The sequence below is a fragment of the Malurus melanocephalus genome, unplaced genomic scaffold, assembly GCF_030028575.1.
Source record: "Malurus melanocephalus ecotype Western Australia unplaced genomic scaffold, MMel_1.1 scaffold_470, whole genome shotgun sequence".
In the NCBI taxonomy this organism is placed as follows: Eukaryota; Metazoa; Chordata; class Aves; order Passeriformes; family Maluridae; genus Malurus; species Malurus melanocephalus.
In genome coordinates, this window is record NW_026623702.1 from 298,676 (window position 1) to 304,520 (window position 5,845).

Consider the following 5,845-nt stretch of genomic DNA (forward strand, 5'->3'; position numbering starts at 1 on the left):
GGCAAGTTGCTCAAAGGTAAGAGAGAATGTTCAACTACTATTATGTGGGGCAGATTTTAATTTTTAGTAAGTACACAAACCTGAAAATAACTGACATCAGAGCCTGCATATGGAGTATCTTTCACCCTAAAGAAACTTTCCAAAAATGTACATGCACAGAATGTAGCTGGATCTAGCTGGAACTGATTACAGTGACTGCTCATCCAATACAGTGTTATAACAAGAGCTACCACAATAAACCTCTGGGTTTTTGGTAAATGCACTATGGATTTCTGCATGTTTGCTGTACCAGAGGACACCCATATATTTAAAGGTTTCACCTGAGACAACAATGCAGAGCCAGCAAAATGCATTTCCTTTGTGTGCCTTGGAAGGTCAAAAACCTCCCCAGCAGAATATGCTGGAATACAAACAGCCAGGCTCTTGAGCAATTTCATATCTGATATTCAGGTACTCGCTAGCTCTACCACTCAGTGCGTGCCGTGACAGATATGTCACAACTAAAGGTCACAGCAAGGTTTTCCCTGCCAGCCTTGCCCGCCTTACAGGAAAGGCAGATCTGTGCCTGCACAGTTGGTCCGTCCTGTGTCCCAGGCACGGTGGCTTGTTTTGGAGCGCCCTCTGCCGCCCAGCCCGCGGATCTGCGAGCCTGCAGGGAGCGAGGCCGGCAACAGGAGCGGGATCTCGGTTAAGGACAGAGAGCGGTCAGTGCCCTTGAGCCGAAACCTAAGCTCAGCATCTAGATCGGAGCACCTGAGCTCTAAAGGTTTGCAAAGCACTGCCACCGACCACGCCTGCAGAGGTAATTGACTTTCAGGTCTGTTTTAGAGACAACTCTAGCTCAGCTCACCTCCCACAAAACTCTTGCCCAGTTCTTCTCATCTGGGATCTGAGGCAGAAAAAGCACATGCACAGGCCCCTAACTCTGGCACTGCTGGGATTCTTCCTCTGCAGCCAGGGGAGGCAGCTTTACTCTTCACTTCCACCCAGCCTACCTCATCTAAGTGATGAGAACTCCTCTCTCCAAGGGAAAACAGGAAACCTGACTAGTCCAAAATGTGGAGCCAGGAATCCATTTGGGGGTCAGCAKGCCTCTGAAAACTGCTCAGAAACAGCTTCTGTCTAGGTGGTAAGAGATCAGATATTCTAGAAGGTTCTAACAACTTACAACCAATAATACCAGGCAAAATTCTTTAGTCACTTGGTTATCCTCACAGTTCCAAAAATCCTTACCCTACCCTTACTCATTTCTGTTCAAACTGGTGCAGGCAGCCAGGCCTGACACCAAGACTGAAGTTTCTGACTCCCGATGCCAGAACATAATGTGTTCCTGTGAWTTTTTACTTACCTAGATTTATACAGTTCTTTCAATAAAGTTCTTTTAAGCACAACACCCATAAATATCTTTATTAGATCATTCACTCATGTCMAATCACTACCACAGAGGCATGGCACTGTCGTGCACAAGAAATAACTTCAGTACATACTGCAGGATTGTCTGTGCAGTTCAGTATGTGCTCCAGAGTCCTGTGAAGTTCTCAGCAAGGGAATGGTTTGCAGGTGTGCATGCCAAGATGCACACATACAGTCTTTGCCTGTGTGCTAATGACAAGCATCTCAGAAAAGTTGAGATGTGGCAGTCAAAATGTAACTTGCACTGGGGAAGTGAACTACATGAGWGCAATTCATAATTTTATCTATTATTTTTGTTATTCAGAGTGGTATTACTCTGCGAGGTATCACTCCTATACCTCTACAAGGATGGAATTCCAYGATTCGCCCCTTCTTACATCTGAATTGAAGTTACCACCCTACATGTTCACTCTTAATCAATACGTGAAGCCAGAACTGTCTCCTAGATTTGCTACAATTCAGACATYTTTCCCCTCCAACAACAAAGCACAWWTTACTTTGTCAGGTTTGTCATTGMAAAGCTGAGACTACTTGCTTAAKAACAGACCAAGACACATTCCTAGCTCTGTTTGTTGCCTATGGTAAGTTTTTAATTCCAATAGGTGTATATGCGGTGACAGGGTATGTAGCAGTCTTTGTGTGGGCACTTACAATAATAACTTCCAGTTCCCTTCCTCTTTTGGCTGCCATGCTTTCCTTGGGAAGAGATATCTCAATGCAATCAGGTAGGTAACCTCTCCCTTCAGTGAACTGCCTATGTGATTACTGTGACCACTTACCTGTGTCATCGTGTCATCCTCCTGCTCTTCTCTCCTGTCAGGCTACAGAGCAAGGTGTAACGTTCATAAAATTTAACACAAAGCTGATCATAGTTTTTTGCTGCCACAGTAAGCAGTGAGGCTCCCCATGGCTGTGCTTACCCTGGAGAGGGCTGTGTTAGAGTTACATGACTCACAGCAACACTATCACTGATAYTGTACCAGAAATAAACACAAAGGCATCACCTATAATTACAACGCTCTAGTCACAGGCCCGCAGCAGTGGCAAGTGCCCAGCACARATCCACTCCTTATGGAGAGGCTGTGCTAGTTACTAAACCAGTTGGTGCCAGGGCTGCACATTATCAGAGTTCATCTGCTCCTGCCAGCTAAGTAGCTTATCTAAAATACACCATGTCACTTTACAAATCTTGCTTCTTCAGGATTATAATCCCTGTGCTCTCCCAAATGCAGATCCTGACAGAAACAGAAGAGGCACCAAAAAACTCTAACAAATCAATCACATATTGTAGGTAACAATGTGAGGCATGCATCCTTTGAACATGTCAGTAACAAGGTTCGTCAGAGCCTTTATCTAGAAATGATCCCTGTGCATCCCATCTTTGAGCATGCTACATGCTGCCCAGAAAATTTCAGTCCTTGTTACCTGGAACAAGCAAAACCACCAGGTCTTAACACCAAATAGCACAGGCACAATATTTTTCAAAAGGTCAAACAATTAGTCATGCTTGAAGCTGTATCTACATTCACAACTAAGGTTTTTTTTGTTTGTTTTTTATTTTGTTTTTTTTTTTTTTTTTAATAGCATTCACATGGAAGCGAAGGGAAAGCATGGACATATTTATGATGAAAAGGAAAAAAAAAATCTCATCCAAATCATTCCATTGGCCACACTGGCCATAATCCCTTCCCCCAGCCTCTGGCATTTTTCCCAAGAGAATCCCAGCTCCTCTTCCCATGTTTGCTCATTTCACTGGCTCCTCCACTGAGCTCCCATTCCCTGCCCACATCAACCCTGRTGCTATGCAGCATGTGCTGGTGTCTGCAGGGGGTACCAGGACCCTGCGTACCAGCCAGAACATCACACAGGCACGTTGTGCTAATGGAGGTGGATTGCTGAGCTTCAGTCTCTAACCCACATAATGAGATTAGCATTTGAATAGTGCTGATCAAGTTACCAGTAGCTCTGAACCCCGGGTCCATCAGATGCAAATGAATCACTATAAATTTTGCTCCTTTCTTAAGGGCTCTTTATATGCACGGCCAATGCAGAATGAACTGCAGTGGATATTGGCCTGGAAAATCTGTCTCTCACCATGACTGGGAATTTCTGAGAATGGTGAAACGATATGAGCATCTTTCCTTAGTTTTTGGTTGTTGTTTTTTTGTGGATTTTTTTTAATGAGCAGGATTTTTCTCCTTTTTTTTGATGTGTCTTCTCCCATGACTGTGCAGGCATCAGGACATATTATGGTATAAGGTTCAGAGAGAAAACCCTCCACCATACTTTCACGTAGGCCTTAATTTTATCTGTTTTAATTACCTGAGTAACTTCTGGAAGTCCTGCGGGTCTCCTTGTGTCAAGRACATATCCTTCCCTGGTGGGAGGATGAAGGTGAGGTAAGTCTGTGGTGTCTCCTGATTCAGTATCTCAGAAGCATTTGCAGTATTGTGGGGCACCTTGGTATTCTCACCTCCTCAGTCTCCCTGGAGAAAGACACAGTACACATCCCATTTAGGAAGAATCTTTAGGGTACTGCCTTGCATGATTAAATGTAAACTGCCTAATCGCTCTGTGTCTCAGTGAATACTCAGTTACAGGGGAGTTTTCTCCCACGTCTGTGCTGCAGGAAGGATCCCTGAGGGGAGGGGAAGGGACGAAGGCACAGTCAAGTTGAGAAAATTAAATCTGCAGATGCCAGGTGAGCTCTGGTACACACCAGAGCTCACCTGACACTGCAGTGAGAAATGAAGTCACGGGAGCATATAATTTTTACTAACATGGAGTTTTAACACATTCACACCATTCTGCAAGCTTCACAGCAGAACAAAATGATGCATTGATGGTATCTCAAGTGCAGCCACCTGAGAATTTTTAGGACCGTACTCAAACGAGCTTGTTCTTACAGTAACTACACTCAATTAACTTCAGCTGCTTTCATTTCTCTACACAAACTTGAAAGAAGAAACTAAGAACATATCAGCTCTCCAGATAGCCTGACTGAAGCAAGCACTGTGAAGAACACTCAAACTCATTCACTTCCCAATACAAAACCCTGGATGGCCTTAATTGCATTCTAGCAAATTCTATGCATCCTATGCTAGAATACACACAAATTGCTATGTGGTTTGAGATTTGCAACTAGGAGTGACTTTCCGATTACCAGAGCTCCATTTATTATTCCTAATATTATTATTCACCAGCTAATTACTCACTTGTAGCCCTAGATATTTTTAACACGGTACATTTATTCTGAGGTGTGGGAAAGTACATGCACATAAGCATTGACTTGAATTAACAAAACATTAGAACTCCTCACCACCTCCCCTGAGCAGAAGCCTTCACATCTCCTCATTCCACCTGCTCCTCGTTGAAGGAAAGGTGTGAAGAAGTTTACCACATTTGTCGTGTCAATCAGSTCCTTTCTTATAGCACCTAAATAGGTTCAACTAGCCGCAGGCACAGAGCACCAAAATTACTCCGTGTCCCAGTTGGTTATATAATGAATCTGAATTAAATCAATAATTAAAGCAGCTCTYGCACGCTACTTCTCCCTGATGAGTCTTCAAATCCTTTTAGAAAGCCAGTGGCACCTCCCCATAATGAGAAAAGAGGCTCAGAGCCCACTTCCCGGTGAGCACAGGTAACAGACAAGRCCCACTCTAACACCCATGGCAAGAGCACATGTAAATTTTGAATGCAGCCCACAGTGGAAAAGGGCCAAGCCCTCCACTGTACCACAAGACCCACCCCAAARGCAGAGCCAAAACATGCTGCCCTGGCAGCCCCCTCTCCGGCTCCCGGAGCTGCGAGCTCAGTGCGGCTCCCWTCTCTGCATGGGCTCCTCAGGCACCTTGGATTCGGGCTGAGGCTCCCCTGAGCAGCTTCTGCTGCCTGGGCCCCAGGAACACACTGGGAGCTCCCTCAGCAAAGCAGAAACTGGCTGGGAGACATAAAAGCTGACTCAGAGGTGCTCAGAAATGCACTCTATCCAAGGGGAAGGCACGGACACACTCGTATGGTCAACCATCCCCTCAGACAGACACCACCCTGTACGGCTGGACCTGCCGCAAAGCCCAGCTCYTGAGGAACCCACGAGCCCGGCCTGSACAGCTACAGCTGACCCTCGGGACCACGGCACCCTTTCAGAAAGTGTGACCCTCGCGTGTAAGGCAACACCCCGCTCCTGGGGCTGAGCGTTCTTCACGCCACAAAGCCCCGCCACAGGGCTGGGCCTCCCTCACGACACCTCCACCCCTCAGCGCTGTGAGCCCTCCTCGGGGAGCGCTCCCGCGTTCACCTCATCCGCTACCTTTGGGGACGATGTCTCGTGTCCCCTTCAGCCTTCAGGGCTGTGTCTCCCTCACCCCTCAGGGCTGTGTCCCGCGTCCCCCCGGCCCCTCAGGGCTGTGTCTCCCTCACCCCTCAGGGC